Genomic DNA, 12,447 nt, shown 5'->3' on the forward strand with positions numbered 1-12,447 from the left:
TAACTAGTGGCTCTAGGCGACAATTGAACGATCATGGACAGTAGGAAGAATTCCAGCAGACTTGAAGACTTCTAAAATTTTTGCTAGTAAAATAGCCATACATTACACTGAAACATAAATATTTGAAGTTTTGTGCTCTTGATTGAGAAATAATGTTGTTATCAAGCTGAAGCTTCTTTTCGCTCGATACAATTCGCTGCACTGCTTAACATTTTTATCTTATTTCCAGCAGCTTCAACAAAACCCAGACACATCCAAAACTCTCAGGTTGACACATCATAAAAAACCAATTTGCTGCAGGCTGTCGACGCACGCTGTCGTCTGGAAAGATCTGTTCCATAAAACTGCATGGCAGATTTTTTTTTACTACACTCCAGAGCTCCAGCTCAGGACTGAGCCGAATTCGAAAATGCTACATAAATTAAGCTTCATAGCGATCGTCCAACAGTACGTAGCCATCGCTGTCATAAAACAATCAGATCACAGATTCCCACCAACACGTCCAAGGTGATCCGGATGGATCATGCATGCCGTAATGATGGTTCCCGTTGTCTCAGCCGTGTTTTGGCTGACTTTTGCTCACTTTACGTAAGGCGTGCTGGTGTGTACAGGGAATCTTTTCTTTTTTTTTTACGATACCGGTTCACCCGGTTTGCAAATTTTCGCACAAAACTTTCACCACCGACAGCCAGCCTTCCAAGGTCGGGGGTTACGTACGCCCGGCATGGTCGTAAAAAACGGTAACATCATGCTAATTGTTCCATGTTGTGTTTTTTTTTGTCTTCCCCGTCATTTACCGTCGGTGTACCGTTAGGAGTGCCGCCCGTGGCCTTGTCTTGCCTTTGCCGGAGGTCATCACTTTCACTGGGCCGAATGGTTTGCCGAATGTTGGGCAAATTGTTTTATTTGAGTCCCTTTTCTCAGGACGTGCATGTGTTTTGTGTCGCTCCAGATTGGTAGTGAAGAACGGGACCATTGCATTGCATACCGTTTGCTACCTCGTTCCGGGATCGAAGGTTCATAGTCGGTGCTTAATCTACCTGTCTTTAACCGAGAAACTTTAAATGGTACGGTCATTGAGGGCCATAGAGGTAGCGCTGCAAAGATTCTGGTACAAAATTTCATAACAGACAGTCATAACTCATCGAGATGTGGACCGAACGGTAGAATAAATTAAGAAAAAATCGAGTTCCAAAAAAATACTACAGTTGACACGATTTCGTAACACTGAAAGTGATCTTGAATATGATCAAAAAATTGACACCATAAAGAACTGTTTGTTCTTTTTTTTTTCTTCGTTTTATGACCCCGAGCGTATTATGCTCACGTTTTATTGAACTGCTCCGAAGTAGTTAAATGTGCTACCCAATTCGGCCGGCCCACACCGGTGTCGCATGGCATGGCGGAGTGGTTACATCCTGGTCACGTCACCAGGAGGGCGGCGCCTTCAACTGCTTGCTGCCCGTTTTTTATCGAGCAGATCATAAAAAAGTTGACGTTATGGAAAAAAGTCGATGTCTTAACAAAAATGGCTTCCTCACTTTTTTATTTAGTGCTACGGTGCAGTTTTTTATGCCACTGTTTCGGTCACCCCTTTCGGGTTGGTCGTAAAAAAAAAAAAAATAAACAATCTTGAAAGGTACACTCTCGAAAGGCCGGAAAAACGAGAACGTCGGGTAACGGAACCGGCACACGTTATTGGTGTTGGGATGAGCTACTACCGTGTTGAAACAAACAAGGGGGAATAAGCTCTGTGTGTGTGTGTGTGTGTAGGTAGCGAAGCAAAGGGGTTAAAGAATGGTAGCGTCGAGTAATTTATGGGACATTAGCCATTTTGTGCGGGATGAGCTGAACAAAAGGGGTAAATAAAAAAAGGGGTTTGCCATGGGAGAACACGATGGCCGCAATGGCAAGGTAGTAAATTTACTTTAATGATTGAAATAAAGCAAATTAATGTTATGGACAGTACGGTAATTAGGAAAAGTATATAAAACATGTGTGAACTACTATCAACATGCTAGTGGTAGATATAAATATTTATAATTATTCTTCCTCTTGACTTAACGATCTTCTAGATGACGCCGACCATCAAAAGGCTTACTAAACTTACTGATATCACGTAGTTGAATAGATAGTTTCCACTATAAGTAAACGGTAAAATGTTAAAAAATAATCTTCATGCCGAAATGTATACCTCGTACAAAGAATGTACACGTTACAGTATAATTTGATCTATAATTAACTTGTGCTAATAGCATTAAATAGACTGTTAAAAATAAAGGAATAAAGAAACCCAATTGAAATTAATTCTACAGGTTGGGGAAAAAAGTTGAGTAAAATACGTCATTTGTGATTGGAAATGGGTTTCTTTAATGAATTTGATCATTGCAATTTTTATTAAAGCTTTAACGGATTTTATTTTAACTTTTCCAGTGGATGTACGATTTAGCAAGTAATGTGACGTCCTTCACACGGCAGGCGCGTGGTTAAAATTCCATCCTGAGTGACTGTAAGGAATGACCATTCAACTACGTGGTATCGACAAGTCTAGCAAATGATTTTGGGGCCGGCGTGATCATAAAATGTCGCTACGCCAGGAAAAAGAAGTTATTGTGAGCACTATTGTGAAGAAAAGAAATGACACTTGTGATGAAATACTAAAGACTATAACAGAAACAATTTTATAAATGTTGTACAAACAATAATGCTACTTTAACATACATTTTTGAATCAACCACAACAAAAATTTTACACTTCGACCCCAAGTACTTCCAAAATACATGTGATTTTGGGCTAATTACATTATCTAGATAATGATACAAGATAATAAACATGCTAGCACCATGTCACTCGCTTAATTTAGACCGCCGTATAAGCCCCAAGTGAACCCACCCAAAAACCTCCACCGTAGCGAAAGATTTACAAATTGAATTATAACCCGGCACAAGAAACCACGTTCAGCCGCGTTGCTAATGTCTGCACGATACTTATCATGATTGCTCGATTATTGTGAGTTTATCGAGTATGCCAGACGATCATAACAGCTACAAATTATCGGCTACTACACGCATTCCTCGGTACATTCTGCATTCCACCGCGGAGGCCAGAAAGAAGAACCTTCCACTTCAAGACGGATGGCGGAAACAGAAACCAAATCATCTTTATCCGATTTCAGTGCCGGAATGCTGTGATCCACCGCGAAAATGCTCCATCCCGGGAACAGGAAAGGAATGCTTGTATTTATTTCAATATCCATCACCCTTGTTGGTGTTTGCTGGTGCGCAGTTGTATGCCTCTGTAAATAATATATGTGGCCGACCGTATTTACATAATATCGGAATAAAAGGCCATTTTTTATACGCACACATACCGGCTTCTCGGGCTTCTGCGGTCTCCTCGATCGAGTGTCCTCGTGCGTGTCACGCACAGACACCGGTGCGAGAACGCGTAAGGGCGCAGGGAATCACTCTTCCCCAAAGAACAAAAATTATTTCCCCCGTTCGAAGAAATCAACCAAACACTGAAAGAAAATCGAAAGAAAAAACTACGAGGGAATAAAATGGTGTGTCGTTCAACTCTCGTTGAAGCCAAGCGGTTTGAGAAATGCATCCCACATTTCATCGACGGCGATGGCGGTAGTAGCTGTTGTGGTGCAACCGACTGGCCTGCCACCGTTGGTGCAGGTTTTTTGTTTCAGCTTCACACAACTTAAAATAAAACCTTCGGGTAAGATAAAAACACATGAACACGCACACTGCACCCGCGGATAGGAGTTAATGCACTCCTCGGGGACACTGGTGTGTGGCCATATTTCCTTTTCCATTAACCCCAAACATGGGGCGAACATGGCCATCGGGAGGAGAGTTCTGTAGGGAGCTATTTTTAATGCTAACCTTTAGGAGGGTGAAGAACTGGTTCCAGTTCTTCGAAAAAAGAAGTCGAAAAACCTCCAAGATTCTCCAAGATAATAATACCAATGTGTTTGACTAATATCCCAAGAAAAAGTAAAGCACTTCTATATGTAGGCATAAAATTGCAACATTGTCCATTAAACTAGCTGTGGATATCAAATTAGTGCGTCCTAGCAAACGGGATTGTCTCAGTCTTGTAGTACCCCCTTTTGGCCAACAGCTTTACTCGATTTCACCGACCTTTTTGGTTCCGAGTCCAACAAAGACGCACGCCGTCTAAAAAAAGATCATTCCCCAGCGCGAAGCGCAAAGACACGCGACAGGCCGCGTGTGTGGTAGCGCACGGCAGGCAGACGTTCGACAAACCCTCCCCGTACGGGCACCGTATTTCTTCAAATATGTAAACATAAATGTCGTCGACACGTTGTCGTCTAACACGGGCGGGCAAACAAAAAAAAAAACAGAAAGCAACGCAACTACCCACCTTTAACTGGTTCGCGGGTGCGCGTTTTTATCTTCCCAAAAGTCCCGCCGAGGATTGGTTGCCAGCATCCCGAAAGAGGTGGAGCTACTCCTTTTTTACACGCTTTCGAAGGGGTTTTATTTTGTTCCGCATCTCATTTGCATTTAGAAGAGTGTGTGAATCAAAAAACGAGGAAAACAAAAGGAAACAAATTCCAATCCCTTACCATGTTTGCCGTGGGCGGCACAACGAAGCTGTCACGGGCACCATATTTTCGTGGTTGGTTTTCTTTTTAGTAATTTAAAATAACCACTCAGCGTGGAGTAATGCAGAAGGCGGGGGAGGACAGGAAAAAAAGAGTTTTTGGACGGGTTATTTATTTTTACTCAAAGATGCATACAGACACACGAACACGTAAACATTAACAACCTAAACGATCTACTAAAAGGCAAACTTTCGCGATGACAGACACACTAAAGTGGACCGTTTAAACGCACTCAGCACACCACGTTTGTGACAGCGGACGAAGTGGTTGTTTACTTCTTTGCACATTTGTTATTCCTTTTTTTGAGTTTCTTGTCGTAAAGCCGCGCGGGTGACGAGTGTTGTTATGACAGGCGAAATAGTTACATTTGCGATCGGAATGATCATTTGCGTGCCGTTTTTCGGGGACGAGTTAAGCCGTTTTTTTCGGAGGGGGGGGGGGGGGGGAGGGGGTAAGAAAACAGCAGCCCAAAAAGTATGACACAAAATTAAATATAAATGGTTTGACAGTGAAAACGGTTAGCGGGATGACGCTTGGTGCATGACAGACCATTTCGCTCTGCACCGTTTTTCACTGACGAAATTGCCTCATCGAATGGTTTGGGATCATCCATCCTCAAGATTCTCTTATATTTGACAAGCAGTCATTAAATTTTATCCACGACTTACTTATTGCTGCTACATAGTAATTTAATTTCGATTTTTGCATAGATTCTGTACTTCTTCTTCTTCTTCATGGTCTGCTCAGGATAGAGCAGGTCTCGTTGACATGGCCAGGTCGCCTATCAGTTGTCAGGAAACTCGGTCTTGGGCAGCAGTCCTCCTTCCACTTCTTTAACTTCACTTGAACCAGCCAACGGCTGCTGACAAGGGCCTCAATAAATATTATTCTCAAAATGACGTCGAAAGCTCATACACTGCTTTGAAAATTTGTATTTGCCGGCTAATCAATGGCTTACATGGTCACGTAGATTGAGAGTTTCTCCTCAGCATGGATGTGATTTGAGTGAAGCCTTGTGAAGCCACTACCACTGGACCAGACCTGAACTTCTTTGAACATAGTCATCAAAATGTCTACTGTCTCGTATGTGTTACAACAGACATTTGGGTCCTCACTCTAAATGCTGTCCGCAGTATTTCCGGACCATTTTTAAAACCAGGTTTTAAGATGAATTTTTTTAGTTTTTCGTGAGTAATTGTGATGCTGAAACGCTTAAATCATTATTCGCAGATTTATTGACAGTTCCGCATCCGGTTTCGATAGTTTCTCGTGGCTTGCGGCATTAAGCTTGGATATTTTACAAGGTTGTGGTTGCATTTTTGTGTTTCGAATTTCGTTTTGAATCTCTCTCTCACTGCTTGGCTTAACGACTGACTAGGTCACGCCGGCAAACGAATGTCTTACAAGGCATATTATTACCGCTAGAGCAAATGTTGATGCACTCTCAATTGTTTATCGCAAAATACGCTCAAAAAGTTTTTTTTGTAGAATTATAGTATTTTAGGGAAACGTTTGTCGTTGTTCCAGGATATTGTTTGTAGACTAGAAGACAACGCTAGCAACTACTGCCGGATTTAAACAGTGACACTTTCATTTGCCATTGCAGTACGTTAAAATAATCTATGAGGCTTGTTTTGTTCCTTTTTCAAAAGATACTCCGCTCATAGAATTGAAATTAATTAGGTGCTGGTGCCAAAGGAAACTCTAAGTTGTTTAAGGAAATCTCATCCCTTTGTTGAGTTTACCATGTATGGGTAAAACTGCCACCAATTTACAGCTAAGCCACTGCTATTTGACTGAAGACCGATTTTTCGTACACGATTTAAAAGCGTTTAACTATTTACGGAAGACTCTTTTGCACCTACAAAAAATCGTTATAAAACAACCGATGTCACACAGTCTCTCCATTGGACATGAGTGCACAAGTTGAGGTTTCCACCGAAACCGCAACTATTTACGGTGCTGGCATGTCAAGGTGTCACAAAGTTGTGAGTCGTTTTTGTTCACTTTCTATATTCCTCTCTATGTGTTACCACTTCGAAAAAACATTCCCTGCGAGGACACAACTGACAGGAACATTTAATTAACGCCATTACACGGTAATTACACCCATCTTATCTCAAGCGGGAGCGAAACTTGGTTCCAAAACATTAACCAGAAAACGCCCCAAATGGGATCCTTTTGGGAAGGTAACAAATATGGTAGAACCTCACGGCCCACACTTTCAGTGGCAACGTGTAAGCGTCGTCGGTGAGGTCGCCTTTACCTTGCCGACCAATTTCGGTGGTTGACTGACAAGAGACCGTCAGCGAGCCGCGACATAACCGTAAATTGTGTCCCCCGTAAATTCGTTTTGCGTTTCGAGCGTAAATAACCGTTTCGCGATCTTCCCTGCCACATCGTCCTGAAGACCTAACCCTTGCGCCCATGCAATCGTCTTGCACCATCTCTCGCTCGCTCGTTCGGTCGACGGTTTACGGCTTTGTCGCGTGATAAACGGAACGATATTCATAAATTCCAACCCAAAAGCGCGGGCGTTACGGACACCACTCGCACCGAGCTCCGATGCGAGATCGACACTTTTACCGAATTTCCGTCCCGGTGTAGGTCGGGTTAAATTTTATCAATATCATAAACTTTATACCTTATCTGAGCACTTGCATGCGGCTGGTGGTTAAGGAAAAGGAAGCACTGGCACTACCACTTATGGCGCTTTGTGGTTGGGTTGGGGCGGTACTTTTATGAGACGTTTGTTAGTTTCATTGTGGCATCAAGTGCCGCAAGAAATTGAGTGGCACCGTGCAGGAAAATGGCAGGTGCGTCGTCGTAAAACTAAAGAGTTTTTCTGCTAGCTTCTGGATGGTGTTTATGGGGGGGCCGCTTGACGATGGATCGAAAGTTTCGGAGCAACGGGTTTAGTAGGGTTGCATGGTTGCCGCAGTGTGAGGGTCAGGTGTTTTTTGTTAGGGATGTCCTGTGCGACGAAAATCAATGCAAAAAGGGATAAATATGTTCCGTTCACTGTTTTTGTGTAACATAATGCTCGAGTTTTGGAGCAAATGCAGTAAGACCACCTTACAGAATTAGTTAGAAAATGATAATTTAAAATAATAGGAGGGTTTTTGAGCAATTTTGACTCCTCGTAAGACCTGCTACTTATTCAAGCATTAAGTAATGAACATGTGTTATTAGTAGACAATTTCTTTGAAGTTTAGTAATGTGATGAAGACGATATACTGAAATAAATATAATTATTTCGTTCTTTATTTGTATTCCGCAGTAGTTTTTAGAGCCTTAAACAGTGTGTGGTGGAGAATTTTCAGGGTAAAACATTATTTTGTTGTTTCTGTGGTTGGTCTGAGGCTGTTTTGTCCCAAGAACTAGTGTCAGAAGTCTTCGGTGGATATCAAACGCTCACAATAACCGAAACTGAAAGGGTACTTCACTAAGAACTCAGTAGCATGGTTTGGAACTCAGATGGTTTTTATAATTATAGGAGCATCCTTGAGGTATGAATCGTTGCTATCAGTCACGATGTGTTATTTTCTAGTGTCATCTGAAATCCTTGCAAATGATGCTCTCTTGCTTGTAGTTGCAATAGTGTTTTGTTCAATTCAAACAAAGCAATTTGTAATGAATATTATTTTGTTCTCAATTGGAAAATTGGCCATTGGAAGACTGAACAGCGTTGCTAAATGTATTTTCCACCCCGTTATGGGTCGTATTTCAATATTACCCTGGAGGTGGTGTTGTTTATACAGACACAGTACAAGAAAGGTTAAGGCGAAGCTAGGGCAGTAACACAAACAAGAAACTAAGTACCAACCTTCGCATATTGCCATGACGAGAGACAGTCTCTCTTCATTGATACCATCAACGGAAGGTCAATGTCTTACAGTGTTGTGAAGCTCTTCTTTAAACGTTTAAAGTGAGATTTTTCAAATTGGTTTCAGCAGGGCGGGAAATCAAACAATTGATTTTAATTTAATTTTAAATTTAAAGATTATATTTTAAAGAAGATTTTGTGGAAGAAAGATAAACTCTGGTTGATGCAACTTTTATTAAATACAATACAGCATTGGCAATCCATTTCTGATCCTCAGATAACAGAAACATCTTGTATAATTCAATTACGTTGGATATTGGTTCTACAGTGGTGAGTAACAAGTAGCTACTAATTTAATAATAACGAACTAACAGAACACCCTGGTAGTTCTCTACAGCTCTTCACTCAAATTTGAAACCACCAATTAGCCCTTTTTCTTACCGATTCTTAAGTACCAAACGAAAAAAAAAATCGAAAGTGATTGATCACAACAGATTCTTGGTGTTCTTTCGGTGCCGTTTTAATCCTTAAATGCGCCCATTCCGTATAATTATCTCGGCCTCTCCGGAGCGGCGGGGTTTCGATACGTCGCCGCATCCATAACGGGGACGATCCTCGAACGGGTGGGCCGTTTTTTTTTGTTGTAATTACACACATGCACGATGGGAGACGGTGCGTTTTCGGTGCGTCTCGTCGATCGATTAAAGGAAGCTACGAAACCGGCAGGCCCAGCGGGACATCAGGAAGTCGTTACTTACCGAAAGGACTCCGATCGATACGACTCGAACTGTTCCATCCAAAATCCTGCATCGTTTTTTTTTTTTTTTGACATTACACTAGTTCCGATGGTTGAAGTGGAAAAGAAAAACTGAAAGTGGAAAAGTATTAATTTCAGCGTCGTGGGCATCGTCAGGATGTCAGGAGTGCATTTGTCTGCCTTTTTTGGCTTTTATTCCCTCGACTGATTCATAAAAAAGACGCAAAATTGAGGTTCCGTGATTAATTTCCAATTAGCTCGCAATCCACGCAGCTTAGTTCCGTTGTGTACGCGAGTGTGTGTGTGTGTGTGTTTTTTTTTCTAATATTTTCATTCATAGTTTCACTGTTTTTACTTTTTCCCATTTGCCTGTTTTTGGAAGATGAAAGCGAAAACAGCACGAGTGCTGGTAGGAAACAGCTGCGGCGACGACGATCATCAAGCGTCGCGCCAAGGTAAATACACCGGTTGGAGGCCATCAGCAGCAGCAGCAGCAGCAGCAGCAGCAGCAGCACAACAGCAGCCTCCGCCTATGTCTTCCACGTGCTATGTGATGAAATTTGGAGTCGCGTTCACTTTTTATTTTAAACTGAGCATTTTTTTTTCGCGTGTGCTTGAATGTGCGCGCGCGCGCCCATGCTCTTCCAGGAAAATGCACCAAACCTTGGGGGACAACTGACAAGCGTCAAACTGCACCAAACGGAACAGAGTGCAAATGCACCACGGGGAGTGTGTTGTGTGTGTCTGTGTGTTTAAGCGTTGAGTTTACTTTTTATAATTGCCACCAGACGAACGGAACGGTTTTAAATTACGCGATGCGGTTTTTTCGTTGCACGACGCCATGTGCCCTCGATCAAACAAACAAACATGCTGAGGCCTTTTTTTCCACGCGGTGTAGGAGATCCAATAAAAAAATATGAAATCAAATAATGAACATTTGAAGAATGGTCTGCTAGAGAGCGTCTTTGCAGCTTGCAGCATTGCTTGGAGAAAGGAACGTTCGCCTTTTTCTTTATTGGTACTTCTTGATGAAACACAACCTCAACAACGTTTTGTCGTTGGCTACTTCATCCGACCGTAAGTAATGCTTCATAAGTGAAGAATTTCCACTGGAGGCATTGGTACGTCTATAAAACGGGCCACAATTCTGCTAAACACATCAATATCTCATCGATTGCGGCTTAGCAAATGAATCAAGAGCATTGCTTTACGGGGAGCACTTTTTTCATGCGCCGTCAATTGGAAGCTTCAGATGTGATTTTTCCACTGGAGAATATGTACTTTTATCCTGGCGGAGACAATGAATGTAAGAACATCCTCTCTTGCCGCCTCTTGGAGGAGAAGTGGATGCTCCAAAAAAAAGACAAAAGTCCAATGGTGATTGTCGTCGGGGAAAAATGGCTTCTCTTTTTACTGCTCAATTTGTTGCGGGACCGGTGGCATTTTTTTCTTGCATCGTGGAGTTTTGTGCTTAGGTTGTGATGGATTTGAGGGCATATTTTGTGACCGTTGGGGTAAATGTTGATGAGTCTTCAATAATATTAAGGTATACGTGAAAGATTTGTCAGTTGGAGGGCGTTTAGCTATAGCTATATAACTCCGGTAGTCTTTCAGTTCTTCTTGACTGAACGACCATAAGGGTCACGACGGCCATTGAATGGCTTACTAGACTTCCGAATACCACGTAGTTGGATAGTCAGTTTTCACTACGGAGGGACGGTCCGGATAGGATTTGAAACCCGGTCTTGGCTGTTTGAAGACCAACATCGTTGTCGCCTATACCACCGGAAAGACCCGGTGTCTTTCAGTTACAAGTTAAATTGATTGTACAACACTGATGCACTGGACGTATCAATGAAGTAAATTTCGTTTGCAACGATCAGGATGACCTGATCAATGCATATGCCGACGATATCTCATTAGTGACCAAGATAGAGCGCGTAAGAGAAGCGATCGAATCATTCGGTATCAGCTCGGGGGCTCTGCTCAACCTCGGCAAAACAATAGCACTGAACGTAGGACACACAACGCCAGCCAACCAGATGCAAATTCCTTGGCTTCGCACCGAAGAACGTCTTCGACTGCTGGGAATTTTGTTTTCTAACGATGTACGCAAAGCTATGAACAGCAACTGGGATATAGTTATGCAAGTGTTTCGGCAGCTGATACGCTACCACAGGGTTAGAAACCTAAATCTGTGTCAAAAAATAACACTTCTAAACACATTCCTGTTACCCAAAGTATGGTACATTGCGTCGATCTGTGGTGCTCGCTCGATGGATATCGCTACGATCACCTCACTTATCGGCAGCTTCCTTTGGGATGGAAGTGGAGGAATAAGAGTACTCCTACACCAGCTAACTCTTCCGCGAGACTATGGTGGGTTGAATCTTCAAATTCAATCTCTTAATTTCCTATTCTAGACGTATAGAACGTAGACGTAGACGCATAGAACAATAGTTTTAAGAATTTTTGCAAATTATATCATCCATATGGCTGGAAGCAACGATGTTGTGATTAATGCAAATATACTTAATTGTTACTTGTTATTATGTTATTACTGTATATTTATAACACACACACACACACACACACGAAATAAACGTTAAAAAAAGATTTCTCAAACAGAAACGAAGTCCAATTATTGCTTTTTCCATCAGATCTAGTTAGTACCTCGAGAATAAGACATTGGAATTAAACAGAGGTACCGCTTAAAAATGGAGTCCCTAATTTCTTGAATAAAACATAAATGCAATTAGAAATTCCTTTCACCCTTTCTCTGGATGTCCTTATAAAAATTCCCATTCCAGTTGTCTTCCATTTGTCGCCATTAACATACCACTAGAAGACACGTGGTTCTCAGATGACTCCACATTTTTATATCCTTATTAATCCTTTTCCCTTCGCACCATAGCGAACGATCCCACTGTAGCCTTTCACTTTTACCTTCAACATTTCTTCAGGAAAATAAAACTCACGTAACAGGAGTCGTACAAGTTAATCGATTTGTGTTGCTATCTCTGATCTACGCCAGCTCACATTGTACGAAAACGCTCGACACAGGATTACCGGTAAACGAAGCAAAAGCAAGCCTTAGAAAAGGGTCTCGTACAGTAAAAGGGTGACATTTTATTTCGTTTCAAGCACTGAATAAATTTCCACCACTTCACTAATACTTCGTCTCCACCTAGCCCGTGGAGATTCTTATCTACGTTAACTTGTCAC

At 41.9% G+C, this 12,447-nt stretch overlaps 1 pseudogene; it reads left to right on the plus strand.

Moving 5' to 3' along the window:
- Nucleotides 1–4,984: 4,984 nt before the first annotated feature.
- LOC126567533 (uncharacterized) lies at nucleotides 4,985–11,653 on the plus strand (annotated as a pseudogene).
- The last annotated feature ends 794 nt before the right edge of the window (nucleotides 11,654–12,447 follow it).

Source organism: Anopheles maculipalpis, chromosome 2RL (assembly GCF_943734695.1).
Source record: "Anopheles maculipalpis chromosome 2RL, idAnoMacuDA_375_x, whole genome shotgun sequence".
NCBI classification, from domain to species: Eukaryota; Metazoa; Arthropoda; class Insecta; order Diptera; family Culicidae; genus Anopheles; species Anopheles maculipalpis.